This window comes from Lissotriton vulgaris, chromosome 10 (assembly GCF_964263255.1).
Source record: "Lissotriton vulgaris chromosome 10, aLisVul1.2, whole genome shotgun sequence".
NCBI classification, from domain to species: domain Eukaryota; kingdom Metazoa; phylum Chordata; class Amphibia; order Caudata; family Salamandridae; genus Lissotriton; species Lissotriton vulgaris.
The window spans coordinates 839,001,372-839,018,365 of NC_141698.1; the positions used below are offsets into that span (position 1 = coordinate 839,001,372).

Genomic DNA, 16,994 nt, shown 5'->3' on the forward strand with positions numbered 1-16,994 from the left:
ACTACCTCACAAGCTCCCATAAGGAAATGGGAGTCTGCGACCGCACCATGTGCGGTTCCATTGTAATCGTGGTTTTGGACCGCCGACGCGAGGTCGGTCGGTTATAAAACCGCAAGGATGTCAGTTGGAGGAAACTCCGACCGTCGTCCGAATTAGCCCCAAATTGTTTTCGAGGTTGAAGTGAGAGTTTCTGACCTATGCACAGGCCTGTGATTGAATGTAAAGTATCCAGCATCCACTTTTAAGGATCAAAGTCGAGTTTAGAACGATCAAAGGATTTTTAAAATGACCACACTAAATTATGTCTGCTGGATCTGACCCGAGTGCAGGGCTTCTATTCAGAAGAGTGGAAGATCTGTAATAAAGTTAAAAGTAAAGTATTTAAAATTAATTGAGATATATGAAAATCGAGTACTCCTGGAGTTTTGTTCCGGATAGTACTTATCCGTCATGGAAAGATGTTGGCAGGGCTCCTGTTCGGAAAATACTAGTTGTTTTCAGTTCTGGGACAGTGTTTTCTATGTTTACTTTGATGTTACTCTTTCCTTCCTTGGAGATCTGCATTGTGCTTGTAGGGTAGTGTATAGTTTTGCAGTCTCTCTTTTGGGATCCTGCTGTTCAAGTCTAGCTGGCCATGTATGTTCTCAGTCTCAATGGGTGGCCACAATCTTGCCCGTTGGCACATGGATCATAAGAGCCTCTGATTTTTGACTGTAAAGATTGTTGGTGCCGGCACAACAATTGCTTTAGTATTCAATGTCTCATCAGCCCATGGACGCTTTGCCAATGTGTGTTAGAGCACTGGAAAGATAAAAACACGAATTGGCAAAGTTGAAAGGTCTCTCCTATGGGAGCTCCTTGCTTTGACAATGAATGATGTTTAGCCATGCTATACAGCAGTGCGGCTGCTTTACAGGATGGCTAAAAAAACGTGGCCAGCACTAATGTACTTTTTTCATTAAAAAAAATAAAACAGCTCAGTGAGTTAGATGAACGAGGAAACTGAGAAGGCGGGAGGGTGTGAGAGAAGGATGTGGGTGGGGTAGAGGACACAGACCATGGCGGAGCTCACGGACATTGGAGGGTGGGCTTGAGGGACTATGAAAGCACATGCACAATATAGGGTGGGAGGGAGGGCCTCTGGAAGCAAGCTCACAATGGAGGGAGCTTAGAAGGGGATAGGACAGCAAGCTGATGGCACAGGCTGGGCGGGAGGGGCTGGGACAGCAAGCTGACAATAGAGGGTGGCCAGGAGATACTGGGTCAGCAAGCTGACAATGGAGGGTGGGCAGAATAGGATTAGAAAGCAAAGTGACAACAGAGGGCTGGCGGGAGTTGCTGGGGAAGCAAGGTGATAACCGAGGTCAGTTGGGATGTACCGGGAAACAAGCTAGCAGTGGATGGCTGGATAGAGGGACTAGTGCAGCAATGTGACAAAGAGGGCAGGTGCTAGGGCAGGGGCTAGGGCAACACACTGACAACAGTGGGTTGGCGGGAGGGGCTTAGGCAGCAAGCTTACAAAGGACTGGTCGAGGCAGGAAATAGGGCAGCAAGCTGACAATGGAGGGCAGGAAGGGACTGGCAGCAAAGTGACCACAGATGGTGGACTGGAGGCTTTGTTTGTGGGGGCACACTCTGACAACAGACGATAGGCGGGCCTGGGGAAGCAATCTGACAATATAGAAAGGGAGGTGGTTGGGTCTGAAGCAACACACGCGGACAATGGAAGGGATGGGGAACCACACAGACAACAAGAACGTGAGCAGGAGGGATTGGGGAAACCGGCAGACCATGAAGAATGGGTGTGAGGGAATAGGGATGCAACTGGACAACACAAGGTGGGCTGGGGGAGTAAACAGATAAGAGGGTGATGAGAAAGCAAGAATGGCATGGGAACATGGATAGGATTAAGCAAGAATGGCAACTGAGGAAGGGTGATAAATTGGAACATAAAAGGAGAAATACACAAGGGAGAGAGTTGGAAAACAAGCATTCTCATGGAGCACTTAAAGAAAAAGAAAAAAGTTGCTCTTGAGAAATAAGCAGTGGAAGTATACAAGTAATGCGTCCATGTTCCAGGAGAGTGACAAACACAAGAAAGGAACGAAAGCCTTCTGAAGCTGACAAACTAGAAGCAAGCAAATGAGATTGAGGATTAAGCCCACCATTGTAAGCAAAGAGGGAGCTCTAAGCCAATTGTAAGATAACAACATGTTTCGCAGCAGACACCTTATGCACTGTCTTAGGTGAGACCTAAGAATCTCAGTGCAGCATCACAAGTGCAGGATTGAGCAGCTTTTTTTGCTAGAGCACACCTGCCAGGCCTACGTGAAGGATGGCTTGTGCAGGCATTGAGCACGAGTGCTTCCTTCTCTCATTGAGGTTCCAAAAACACCTCCATGCTCCACCAGGCCAGAGTTTGAAGTTAAACTTTATCCTTTCCATTGGAAAATCTGGCAGTGCTGAGTTTCATACTCACTGCCACAGTTGATGTGCCTGTCTTAATAGTGAAGTTGTTGTCAGCAACATCTCAGTAGGGACACATATTTGTGCTTATCCATGGGAAAGAGAACGCAGGTGTAGCAAAGGATCCCGTAGGACAAGTCACGTCTACAAACAAAACATCAGTGGAAAGCCTCTCCCCGGACTTCCTCTCGGTCCTCTCTGTGACATGTAAGTGCAGTGGTGATCCTGGGCCATCCCTTTACTCTGTGAACAGATGCTGCAGATTCGTGGCACTTTCCAGCCATGGCAGGCGGCCTGCACACTGCCCTCAATTCCCATCAAGAGGAGTGGACCAGAGCAATAACAAACATCAGCAGTAGAAGTCTGTTCTGCCCAGCATCTTGATTGATGAATTGTTCTCATGTTTTTTCTCTCTATTTTCTCTCTCTCTCACTTTCCTACTCTCTCTCTTTTGTTCTCCCTATCTCCTATTTACAGAGTGGGTACAAATATTAAGTCTGTTAGTGTTAGGTTATACCTCAAACAATACACTTCTACAGAAACAAAGGTGCTAAGTGACAGAGAAATTCTAGGCTTTGCAGTCAACAGCGCTCTGCATTTTGGGATTTTTAGTTTTTAGATTATAACTATAGGCATGGTTATGACCATTCCAGCCTGTAACGTACTGGTAAATAAAAAGCAAATGCTAGCTGAAGATTTTGCACATAGCTCTGAGCTACTGAACAAGTAGCAGAAAGTGTCAAATAATCTAACTTTGTCTCTTCTTGTTTGTGATGTAAAGAAAATAAGCATTTTCGCATTAATGAAGCTGCTCACGTGTGTAGATAAGTATCTTAAAAAATGTGAAGGTTGACGAGCTGAACGTTATGCTAAATCACAAGAAATCTAAAGTCAGTATTGGATCCTAAATAATATTTTAGAATATTTTAATTAACTTTCATTTCTTCACTTAAGGAAAATCGTTTTGTGACTCATCTGTCTGATCATTTTCAAGTTAAAGGAACTTGGCAGCCTTGTGCATTAGGAATGTGTTGAATAGGAAAAAGCTGCTTAGTAACTAAGAACCAAGAATCTGATGCACAAAACACTTCTGTAGTCATAAACACTGTGAGTGGCAAAATCACAGGACTTAGTGTCCTCAAAATAGTGCTTTGCAATTAAATGAAAAGTGGATTTGTAGAGCGCTGCTTATCACCCGTGAGGTATCCAGACACTGAGTCAGTGAGTGTAGGCATGTGGCGAGGTTGGGCCTCAGTACAGGCGATCTTGATGGTTCTGCAAGAAGACTAATTGAAAAGCCAAGTCGTCAGCTTCTTGCTGAATTCAAGAAGTGAGGAGGAGGCCCTGATGTGCTGGGGGAGGTTGTTCCAGGATTTGGCAGCTTGGCAGGTGAAGATTATCAACCTCCCCTTCTGTTTCTGTGAGTGTGGGTGCAGGGTTTGTGTGCAAAAGAGAGTAATACTGAGCAAAGTCTGGTGGGTTGGTGGAAGGGAAACCAGTGATTGAGGTATGTGGGACCAGTGTTGTGTAGTGACTAGAATTAATCTATGAGAAGTTTGAACTGGCCGCGCTTTGGATGGGAAGTCAGTGGAGCTCTCTGAGGAGTGGTGTGGGATCAGTGCGGGATGTCGAGGACAAGTCTGGCGGTGGCTTTTTGAATGGTTTGAAGTCTGTGATGCTGGCGTACATTGCATTGCCATTGTCTAATCTGCTTCTGATTAGGGCCCGCCCGATAGTACGCCTGGTGTTCAGTGGGAGCCGCTTGAAGATTTTACATAACATGTGGAGGATGTGAAAGCGTGTGGAGGTGACGGAGTTGACCTGGGAATTTATGGTGAGGTTGGTGTCCAGGATGAAGCAGAGCTTCCAAGCGTGGTCGATTTGGGTGGGAGTGGGTCCGAGTTGGGCAGGTCACTAGGGAGAATCCCAGGGGTATTCACAAAAATCAGCCCATGAGTGTTGTTGGTGTGGAGCTTGAGACAGTTCTCTTTCATTCAGTTGGCCACGCTGGTAATGCTTTATTTGAAGTTTGTCCTGGTGTTGACAATGTTGTCTGATAGGAAATAAAGTGAGATGGGTGTTGTCAGCATAGGAGATGATGTTGAGTCTGTGAGATCTGATGATATCCACAGGAGTCATGTAAATGTTGAAAAGTGAGGGGCTGAGGGATGATCCCTGTGGGACTCCGCAGATGAGGTTCTTGCATTCTAATGTGAACGGCGTGAACCTGACACGCTGTGTTCTTCCGGAGAGCAAGGAAACTTGAGTGCTGGTCCTTGTTTTCCCGCTTTGAGTAGTTTGGCGAGAGTTTGTGGTAAGCGAGGGTGTCAGAAGCGGTGGGGAAGTCAAGGAGGATGAGGATGGCAGTTTGTCTAGAGCCGAAGATGGTGCTTATGTCGTCTGTGGCAATGATGAGGGCTGTTTTGGTGATGTTCGCAAAGAATATAGCAGCGGACCAAACGGTGCCGCACCTAAAATCCAGTTCCAGAATCAGTCTTTAGAGGTTTGTGCTGCCAACACCAACGTCAGCTGCTGTTTGACGTTGCTGTGCTTTCCAGATCAAAAAGATAGTTTACTCAACTTTTTCGGGGGAGCACCAAAAAGAAGTCCAGAAAAAGTATTGTTCGTGTATATAGAAAAGTTCTTTATTTATTTATCCGTTCTTTTAAAATACAAATCACCAGGCACTTTACAAAAAAGGATCAGCCAACGCGTTTCACTCCCTTCCAGGGAGTTTCTTCAGGGCTGAAAACAAATAGATACTTCACCGGAACCAGCTTGGGACCATCCATGCCGCTACGCTGAAACGACCACAGTAACACTACAGGCTCACATCGACAGAACCTTTATATACGGTCAGGAAGAGAAATTGACTCGACTCTGCATACTTTGAAAAAAATTCTTTCGACATCGGAAACGTCAGACGCAAGTGGGGGAGACTACACTGCCCCTCGTACCAGACCAACTTGAGAACCACTCTATGGACAGGACAAAGGGATATCAACTCAAAATAGGAATCTGAAGGACCTTGCCATATGGTTCCGGTGAAGTATCTATTTGTTTTCAGCCCTGAAGAAACTCCCTGGCAGGGAGTGAAACGCGTTGGCTGATCCTATTTTGTAAAGTGCCTGGTGATTTGTATTTTAAAAGAACGGATAAATAAATAAAGAACTTTTCTATATACACGAACAATACTTTTTCTGGACTTTTTTTTGGTGCGCCCCCGAAAAAATTGGGTAAAGTACTGTTTTGGTGATGTGGTTGTTTCAGAACCTGATTGCGAGTCATCCAGGAGTTTGTAGTGTTCTAGGTGGTCAGAGAGCTGTCTGTTGATGGTCTTCTCAATGACTTTGGCTGAGAAGGGAAGCAGTGAGATGGGTCGGTGGTTGTTGAGTACTTCAGGGTCATTCAAGGGTTTTTTGAGGAATGTTGTGACTTCAGCATGTGTCCAGCTTTCCGGGAAGGTGACTGTCTTGAGGGAGTTGTTGATGAAGGAAGTCAGTGCGGCGCTGATTGTAGCTCACTCCTAGGTGGTAGATATGATGGGAGCAGGTGTCTGTGGGCAAGCCTGAGTGAACTGTCTTCATTGTTGCTGCAGTTTCCTCAGTGGAGAGATGGTTCCATGCTATCTGTTGGTAGTCTTTGGTTAGCAGGCTTTGAAGGTCGAGGAGGGTGATGGGTTTGAAGCTGCAGGAGATATTGGTGATTTTTCCATGGATGATTTTAGAGAGGTTGTTGCAGAGTTCTTGTGTAGGGCTGATGGTGTTGGTTGCGGCTGTTGATTGATGAATTCCTTGATGATGGCAAAAAGTTCCTTGCACTTGTTGGATCTAGATCCGATGCTCAGGGTCACAACCTTTTTCTTAGTCACATTCACTTGATAATGCTAGTGTCTAAGTGCGGAGTCATAGCTGTTTCTTGCACTGGTTTTTCAAGTGGTTCTAAATTTCCTTTTTAGTTGTTTCCGAGCTCTCTTGGACTCTCTGAGGTCACCATTGTACCAGCTAGCGTGTTTGCTGGAACTTTTGGATTTGGTGTTTTTTAGGGTATCCGTGTTTTGGCACAGGTGGTGATCCAGTTGTTGAGGTGGTTTGTGGTGTTGTTGCTGGGATCTGGGTAGTGTAGTTGGAGGGCGTTGAGCCATTCGATTTCTGTAACTTTTTTCCAGCAGCAGCTTGGGATGTTGCTAGACTTCATAGGGGTGGTTGGTGGCCCAGTATGTGGTACTGGAATATTGTGGTCCGTCCATGTGACTGGAGTGCTGTGGCTAACTTTAACCTTGTCACTGGAGGAGAAGATGGGGTCCAGGGTGTGTCTGTTGATGTGAGTAGGGTCTTGTTCAAGCTGAGTGAGGTTGTTGAGATGAAAGTTGAGATCGCCCAGGAGTATTAAGACTTTGGTTCCCATGGCGAGGGTTGCATTGAGGTCAGTGAGGAGGTTGCTGAAGATGGGGTGAGGTCCTGAGGGCCAGTAGAGGAGGGAACCTTTGATAGTGGTTTTACAGTTGGTCTGAAGCTTGAAGTGCATGTGTTCTATAAAGGTGTCTTCTGAGTCAGTGTAAAAGGTACACTTGATGGTGTCTCTGTGGATGATGATGAGTCCTCCTCCTGGTTTATCGGGTATATCCTGGTGCTGGATTTTGTATCCAGTAGAGATGGCTGTGGCGATGTCTGGTGCCGATGTGGAGTTGGGCCAGGTTTCGATGAGGAAGAGATGGTCCGCTGCTCTGGAGTCAATGAGGTTATATATCTCGGTGGAGTGCTCGTAGAATGAGCGTGATTTGAGGATCATGCTTCTGAGTGAGTGTTGTGCAGGTTTGGTGTGTGGTGCTATGCGAGTGCAAGGCTCGACTTCTGACTTGGTGAGGGGTTTATTGCATGTTTTATAGGCGATGGGAGCGGGTGTGTGGAGGCATGTAAAGTAGCAATGCAAGCAGGCAAAGGGGCCTATCATGGACTTGGGTGCAGTTCACTGCAGCGTTGTGGCAGTGCCAGGGTTGAGCAGGTGGAGTTTGTCAGCGGTGTAGCTGCTGGAGGTGTTTGGACCAGTGTTACTGATGCTGTGTTGTCCTTGCATGGGTTGGTGCAGACAGGCTTACCTTTGGTGTGCCTCCTGCGTGTGACATCGCTGCAGCCTCCATTAAGTAGTGCCTTGGAAAGTAAGAGGAACGTGGGGAAGAGTGGGTGGGCTAAGCAAGAGCTGAAAAGTCCTTCAAGAGAGCAGGAAAGTCTAGCAGGTCCAGCAAGGTGGGAAAACATGACCAGGAAGGTGTGGCACGTCAGGGAAACATGATCAGCGGAGCAAGTGGGAATGGGCAAAAACTGCTAGAAGAGACCAAGATGCAAAACAGAACAGTAAGAGGAGCAAAAGATGCAAAAAGGGCAGTTGAGAGGAACAAGGATGCAAAATGGCACTGTTAAACAGAGGCAAGGGGCAGATGTTACAGATGGCACAAACAAAGAGCAGTTACAGACTCTGGGCAGAACGAGCAGCTAACAGGAAAAACGGCAGGAAACGGGCACCAACATGAGTCAGATGGGCAAGGCAAGGCTAGGCTAGGGTTGCACTAGGTCATACTAAACCTTGTTTCAGCAAAGTCTTTCTGACTCACTAAGGGGGTGTTTGACTCGTTGTATATTGCATTTAGTAGAGGTTGTGAAAGTGTGATCTCTTGATAATTGGAATACATAATGAAAATTATCAATTGTTTGCGACTTCAACTGTGGTTGCAAAACATTGAAAAGCTACCAGCTTTCAAGATGGTGTTGTAGCGGATTTGCACAGGAAGAGGGGACCCTTGGGAGAGCTTCCCTTTTGGGCATTGTGTCAGGTGGTCTTAATGGGAGCAGACAGTATTCCAATGGAAACAAAACCTGCCTCTTCAATGGACAGAGGCTGACATAATAAAGCTGTGTAGAATGCAAATGCAGGGGTGTAGATTTGCCATCAGCTTGCAAGTCACCATCCCTGCATTTGCAGTTAATCGCCGGGAGTTTCAAATGTCTAATATTTATTATGCCGGATTTTTTGCGCCCTCTACAAATGGGACATTTGCGACACAATCGGTTAGTATGTACTGCAAAACAACAAAGAGGTAACTAAAAGTCAGTATGCAGTTTGCACCCAGTATTTGTGACCCGGCCGTACCTATGTTGCATCAGACATTTTAAAATCAGACCAATATTTTGCTGTGCTTGTTACCCTCCCTATTCTAAGTCCTTTTACTGCACTTCCTCTTTACTAGCTTTGTTGTCCAACTGGGAAAGAAAGTCTTGGGAACTTTGCTATAAGTTCTATTTCTTTTATTTCCCCTGGCACAGATTACGTTAGTAGTAGTCATTTGTCAGTAGCAGCATAGCATTTCCTAATGTCTCCAAAAAAAAACTTACTGGCACTATCCATTAGCATTTTGATTTGTTGTAAGCTTTTTAGCATTTTCTTTTTTTGCTGCCAGAAACAGCATTACTTAGCTAATGAGTTATGATTCCTCCCTTTATTTTCCTTATGGTTTTCACTGTGGTGCAATGCCAAGACTGATTTGCATTAGGTTGTTCTTTGCCTATTGTGGCCCAGGGAACAAAAAGCAAACTGAGATGAGGTGCTAAGTAATTACCAGAGGCTCATAATAACTGAAGGATTTGATTAAGCTGAGACTTTTGTTAAATAATTTGGTTTACAATATCAATCTTACCAACTCATCCAAAAGAAAGTCCCCGTTCTTATTGGACCCGGGTCAATAGACACAAGTTGTAAGTAAGAATTAATCAGAAGCTGCAAATCAAAACCAGCTTTTCATCACAGTGTCCCTTTAAACCTTATGGGAGACAATGAGGAGAGTTGGTGTGAGTTTCAAAGCTTTATTAAAGTCTCAAATCTTTTAATCTTTAATAGAATTCTCAATAAATATCATCAATAGTAATCAGTCAGTAATGCAATCATAGACAATTAATATTCAGTAAAAATTTAATTCAGTGTCTTCCATAAAGGAAACGGCCCTATTTAAGGACTGAGCAGTAAGAGAAAAGGCTGATAGTACCCATAAAGAGCTCTAAATTGAGAGGCGAAAGCCTACTGCTTTTAGCATCAAAACTCAGTCAAAGCAGAACTTCCCGTAAACAGAGGTTTAGGAAATTCAGTAGAGTCTCAGAGCAGCATAAGTTCATGCAGGGAAACAGAATGGGTCTCTGAGTTAATCTGAGAAGCGTCAGCAAAGGGCTCCGCCAAGATGTCAGGAAATCCGAAAAGAAGAAAATCACCTAATAGAAAATTGCCTGATCCTACTCTAGGAACACACACATATAACATTATCGCATCAATAGTTGAAGCAAGTTGTTGCATTTCTTAGTCGTCTCATCCAATCAGCACATAGTGTCATCATGGGAACAGGAAAACTTTAGTTGTGTAAGCAGTCAAAAGTAAATATCAGCACTCAAAAGCAATATAACATGGGGCATTCATAGGGTTCCTGCTATTGAGGTTTGCTTAAACTACAATTCATAGTTAAGTTTTTACATTTCTTCATTAGATCATCAGTTTCTCACACATTACAGTTAAGTAAATGGTTGTTTTATTTGAAACATTCTGCAGAAATTAAACAAAAGATTTTAATACATTATTATAATATATGAAAACTATACTTACGGGAAGGTTGAAATCTAACTTTTTTTATTAAAGCATGCTTCTACGCGCACATTTGCGTCATTGAAAGTATAAAATCGCACATAGCTGACCTAGGTTAACTTTTGTGAAAAAAGGAAAAAATAAAATGCATTCTGCAGCTTTTTTGACTTAATACATGTAAGTGTGAAAGCCTAGTGCTCTCGCTTGCTTTTAAAATGACTTTTCGTGTGAGACCTCCACGTTATGCCTACATTTATTTATTTATTTTAAGGTTTTATAGAGCGCGAATTTGACCCGTGAGGGTATCAGTGCACTTTACATATTCATAGCATAATACAGAAAGAGGGGACCTGTACATCAGAGAGCTTACAGGGACGATGGATCAAGGGGAAGGCAGGATATCACATAGGTACAGTACGATAGGTTTAGGGAAAACTATACATCCGGTCATATTACAGAGAACAGAGTCATACAATAGGCAGACTATTACACGAGTCCTGTACAGGGACCCAGGATGAAGCAATAGTCTCTCGGGTAACTGTGGAACGGGTTTACATATTAAGTGCATTCATTTTCATTAGTTAAAAAGCTTCGGTACATTCCATCCATCCCTTTTTTTTGTTTGCTGTTTTGTTATGCCATTATTGACCATAAGTGCTACTACAGCAAGTTTTGTCTGAAAGCTTCCAAGGCAGTCTTACACTGCTGTTTTGCTCCACCCTACATAAGTCGTTTACTAAGGTCCCTTTAGATTTCCTAAGGCTGAACCTTTAGCACTTCTATGCGGACCCCACAGCTCATTTACTGAGGCTTACTTCAATTGCAATTAACTGAGATTTTGTAAGTCCAAAGTGAAATGGGTTGTGTGCTCGCTGTGCCGCACAGCACTCAGCTGCACCTCTAGAGCAGTACTGAGGGTCTCATGCATGGCATGTACAGGCCATGCAACAAACATAATCTTCCATCCTGGGCACTACTACCGGTGCTTAATTTGAACCAGTGATTTCCGGTGGAGGGCACCAGCACTTATTTCCCCTCATTAGATATTTACCGAGTTCAAGAGCACAGGTCAGAATGGCAAAGGAGGAGAAGGACGGCAAAACTGTCAAAAAGGGAGAAAGCAGGAATCTGCGAGAATGAGAAAAGAAGCAGGGAGTGTCTGATAGTGGATTAAAGACTACCAGCCTTGGTATTCCACGTTCTGATGTTTTATTACACTGGTCGCAGGCTTCTGGAAAGAGCTTTGTGCATCAACACTCGTTTTTTTCACAAATTAAACATTGACTCATATAGTGTGTTACATATACAAACTGTTTCACCGCTTCATCAGAGATAATTACTATATAAATGCAATTATAGTACAGCATGAAGCCAACCTACTCCAGATTAACCTCCTCCCTTTTATTAGCTTACCCACACCACAGACTACTTCCTTCCCTGGCTTTCTAGGTGGTAGAGTCTGTGCAACAACGCTTCACATGAACGAGAGAGATGAGCAGGCTGCCTTCTGCGGGGGGCAAGCCAGGCATAATGCAGGTCTACAACGCATGCTTTTCCAGCCGCCACAGTGCAGTATCATTACATAGTGTTCCACATTAAAATTGTAAGGTTCCCTGGCACCTGTTGTCCCTCAGATGCACACCGTCTGCAGTAAGTTGTGGTCTCGCCCATCTCATTTTCCACCTCTTCCTGATGATTCCAAGATTTTTTCTCCTAGTCCTTTGACACACAACCTAAACAGGTCTCAAATTGGCCATTTCCAGTTGCCCAAGGTGCCCTGTAGCATCCTCTGCCAGTGCTAGCTAGTAGCTAAGATTGTGATGCATTTTAAGAGTGGTAGGTTCACTTTCAATGCTAGGCCAAAATAAATCCAGGATGAAAGTGCTGTTGACTAAAAATCTTGGAATGGGAGCAGTTGTTTGACTTGGGCCCATTTGGAAGTTACACCTTGTGCGACACTTTAAATTGTTCATCTACTGATCAAAAGTGTATGTTTGTTTTACATTTCCCTAAGAGTGAGGTGTTGTATAGAAACTCCTGGATGGTCAGCTTCCTCATGCTCTTGGAGCTGTGCAAGCTGCTCATCCAGCATATACTGTCCATTGAAATGCAATGGGCCAACTATCTTCTAGAGTGAGGGTCCCACACTCACAGTGACCAGTTGTCAAATAACATTCTGTAAATGATGACATGCTTTAGGAATCATGTAAAGCTAAGGTAAAGATCTTCTGGCCTCCACTTCTATTAGCCATAAGCATTGGCAAAGTCAGTAGGCCTGGCTTATAGCTGAAAATGCATATGTGACATATTGGCTTTGCCAGTGCTTATTTCTGATTGTCACGCCATGTGTCTATTGTTAGGGCCAATTTTAGAGCAAGACAAAATAACTGGAACCTTATCCAGAAAATATCCCCTTCCCTGAGGTATGGTATTAATAATTAATGGTTCAGGGTTTATAATTTGTTTCAATAATTTTACTACCTAATAAAGCTTACATTAGGCCCTGTCTTTCTCATGGTTTAAAGTGGGGGTTGTGTTTTGTGGGCATTCAGTTCGGCACCATTTCCGCCCCCAACCAGGAAAAGCACCTCAACGATTTGCAGTAATTTATTATCCCTGCTTAAAAGGAGGATGGTACCCCCTGAAGCTCTTTACGACCCTTCAATTAATTAAATAAAAATGTCTCTTGAAGGCCTCTAGTACAGATAACCAGAGTATGCGAGTTTCCGGTCTCGTCTCCACAGCTTGTGAGACAGAACTAATTTGTTATCAGCTAGTACCTGAGCGTTTCTGCTTTGTTTTATCACTCACGACTTCCCTGGTTCAGCGTGCAACACACGTAATTTCATCTGAGATGAAGTTAGTTCAGAGCCTGTTTGATATGATGGTACCAGACAGTAAATTTGTTTTAATGGAGAAGACGTTGCAGCGTAGGCATAGCTGGAGAGCAGGAGCGCGCGCCTCGTGATGGGAACAGGCCGCTTGGCAGAGCTGCGGGCCAATCATGCTGATTAATTCTAGGAGTTCTGTCAAGTCTCAGTTTGTTAACTGACATGATTTAAAATGATCTGAAAAGTCCCCAGCTCACTGTGGAACTGATTTACAAATAACGGAACAATATATATTCCTTCGGTCTGCATTCATATCAAGCATGGTTGTGATTTAAAGAAGACATATCAAACAGACTCGTGTTTTTAATTGAATGCAAAGAGGAAGATTAATGAGCTAAAGAGTCCCTTTGTGCTACAGCAACGCTTGTAAATTATGGGTTCATATCACAGCTCATGACTCAAAAATATGAGCACTTTAATATTATTAACATTGTTTTGGTAATATAGCACCTTGAAAAAAAATCGTGTGTGTAAGAAATTGGGTTATTTGTTGAGAGGGGTGAGAGCCCCACTCAAATAATAAGCGCAGTCCTTGTTAGGGTGAACCACAAAAGTCACTAAATAAACCTGTGCTTAACACTTTGATAGCTTGCGACAAAAGTAGTCAGGCTTAACTTGGAGGCAATGTGTAAAGACAACGCAGGATAAATCTCAAACCAATTTAAAACAGTAGAGTGAAATGTAATAAATAAAATGACACCAAAACAGCAAAAATCTAGTAAGTAGAATTAGAGATGTGAGTTTTTAATGTTTTAGGTGAAAATAACACCAAAAGGATCAAATCGCCACTCGTGCTTATCTAGTCACTCTGGACGTGGGGAAAGTCACCAGTTCCTGCCAACTGTAATGTTGCGTCGGTCAGATACAGGCACCAGGTTCGTCCTACTGAAGAATTACCTTCTCAAGTCTGTGCAAAGAGCTAGCATTCACATTGTGGGAGGCGATGAGTAGGTTGTTGTTGGCACGAGGAACAGTTAGGGCATCACAGATGGTCACAGTTGTAGTGCAAAGAACTGGTCACCGATGGAGCTTTGCGCTGGTGGTCATCGCAGGCTGGCGCTGTTGACGCAAAGAGCAGGTCTGGTTGAAGCTTCCCATTAGATGTCGTCACAGGGGAGCGATTCTTGGCACAAAGAGATCACTTTGCAATTGGGAGGACCCAAAGCATCTGTATCTTTCCCTTTCCTTCAGTAGGAGTTCAGTCTTATGCCAGCCAAGGGTCCAAAACCTGTAGGGCACCTCTCAGGGATCGGGATCAGGATTCACTCCAGCAGAGGTCAGCAACAGAGCTCATGCAGGTCCAGTTGGTGCTGGTCAGCTAGGCAGTTACTGGGCGGCTGCTAAAAGCTTGTTGTGTCCTGTAGCTCAAACAGGAAGTCAGCCAAATCACCATTGGGGTCACTACTGGGGAGCCTGGGTTCAAGGCAAGCAGGTCCAATCTTCTTTCTGCAGCCAGCAGGGCAGTGCTTCTTCTGAATCCTCCACAGGTCCAGGAGTGCTCTGATGAGAGGGTTTGAAGATGCCACATTTATACTTGGTGCCAATCTTTGTATGGGTGAATTCCCAGGCCTTCCCTCAAAACTGGTTCTGGTCAGTTCTTCTTCATTCCGTGGTCCTGGCTCCAAACTGTCTATGGTAACATAAGCAGGCCTGGTGTCTGGTTCCTGTGTTTGTGCTGCAGGCAAGGACCTTTTAAGTGTACTCATGGCAGGGCACAACTCCTCCCCAGCCCTCATATAAGGAAGGCCCTCTCCCCTCACACCTATGCCTATTTTGTCTCAATGTCTGAAAGCCAAATACGAAACGTCACAGGAGAGCCATTCACAGTCATGTGACCGTGGACACTGGTTGAAAAGCACATTTGGTTTAGGGTAGAAAAAGGCCAACTTTCTAAAAGTGCCATTTTCAGAATTGTAACATATAGTCTGACTTTATCATTAAAGAGGATTTTAAATTTCAATTCATTTGAGTGTAAATAGCATATCTCTACCTGGTGCTAAACTGAAGTTAGCACTTATTGAGTGTGATATGGTGCCTAAGGTCAGTCTATGGGACAGATAGCCTTACAGCAGTAAAAAAACACCTTTGAGAGTTTGTCACTGCCTGGACATGTAAACTCACACGTCGTCCAACTTTGTAAAAACCATACACCCTGCTCTTTGAGCATTTGGGTCTATTTATTGGTAGCTTATAAGTAAGCATGGGCGAATTTTGCGAATCTCGCGTTCGCGAATTTTGCGGATTTGCGAACTCGCAATTCGCAAAATCCGCGAATTCTCGCGAATTTGCGGATTTTTTTTTTTTGTGTTCGCGCGTGTTTCTGCCAGTTCGCGAGGGTTTTGTACAATGTCGCAAAACGCGAACTTACCTGTCGGGTCGCAAGTTTTGCGAACTTGTTGTTTCTACGTGTCCAGCCTGTTTGGGACACTCTTCTTCATCACTGCCACTCTCTGTCACCACTGCCACTCTCTGACTACTCATGCCACCCTCTGGCCCACCCATGCCACCCTCTGTTTCATCACAGCACCCTCTGGTTGTCCAGTCAGTGTACATTATTGTGGCAAAGCAAAGCACACCTTCCCTGCCTCAAGTGACCTGAATTAATTTGGGGCTGATTAATGTGTCACAGAATACTTTTTTAGCTGGCACCTGCTTCCTTAGTGCTTCCTGATTAGTGATCTTTTGCACTTGCTAAGTGCTTTCATTGTTGCAAAATTAGTTACAACACCTGCCCTGCCCCTACTGACAATAATGAATTAGGGGCTGATTAATGGATTTGAACTTCCAGCCTGGCTCCTGCTTGTCTCCCTTAGCTGTAATTCAGGACCTTTGTGGCATATGTGTAACTATTCTGAGGTTCAGAGCAGGGTCACATAATAGTTGCAACTGGCAACTGAACTCTGGAGGGGCCCCTCAGGAAGCACTACAGGAAATGGCTACTAATGATGAGCCTGAACTTTTGAACCTGGTAAGTAGTTTCAGTTTTGCTAAGATCGTATTTCTGCAATTTAGCGCTTATTCGCGGGGTGCGAAGTTGTACTGGGAAGCCGCGAACTCACGCGAACAGTGCAAGCAAAATCTGCTGCTCGCGGATTTGCGGATTTTGCGGGAGATTCGCGAATCTCGCGGATTGCGAATTTACCGAAAATCCGCAAAATCCGCGAGCGAAACGGATTTTCCGCCCATGCTTACTTATAAGTATTAGAAAGGAAGGTTTAGGCCTGGCAAAAGAGGTATTTTTCCAGGTTAGAATGGCAGTTTAAAACTGCACTCCAGGCTGCAGGGGCAGGGCTAAGACATGTTGTAAACTCTGCATTAGTGAGTGGCATTATAAGTTCTGCAGTACACTAGTAACATTTAATTTACAAGCCCTGGGTACAAGTGTGACCATTTACTAGGGACCTATAAGTAAATGAAATGTACCAATTGGGTGTATGCCAACTGTACCATGTTTATTGAGGAAAGCACAAACACTTTACCACTGGGTGGCAGGGAAAAGGTTCAGAGTCATACAAGTCAACTAGAATGGGTTCAGCCAAGGAAGACAATCAGACATTTGTGGTGACAATAGAAAGTGCCAGGTCCGACGGTGTGCAAACCAAATAAAAAAAACTGTGCTTTGGGATTATGAACTGTTTCTTAAAAGTGTCTATATTTAGATGTAACCGTTTCCTTACATCTGGAATAAGCAAAAGAACTGAGAATTACCATTTATGCCCACAACAAACTATTCTGGGAGCATGAAAGTTTACTTTAAACATGAGAAATGCGGCATTTGAAAAAAATAAACCTTTGGGTCTAAACAGGAGAACTGTGTTGTAAACATACCCATGTGAAGTGTGTTATAACGTATAGAGTTTATTTAGATACAATTCAGGAATTAGACCTGTGGAAGTCACAAAATATCTAAGCAACTAAGCAGTTCATCTGAGTATATGAAACAAATTGTCCCTTATATTTTCCTAAAATAATCTGTCAGCATCGGTTTGAATTTAGTTTTGTGTTTTGACCTACTTG

At 44.0% G+C, this 16,994-nt stretch overlaps 1 protein-coding gene across 2 annotated transcripts in view; it reads left to right on the forward strand.

Moving 5' to 3' along the window:
• The window catches only part of HYCC1 (hyccin PI4KA lipid kinase complex subunit 1), a 421,923-nt gene that overhangs the window by 381,474 nt on the left and 23,455 nt on the right, over positions 1 to 16,994 (forward strand). The gene's annotated exons all lie outside the window — the stretch shown is intronic.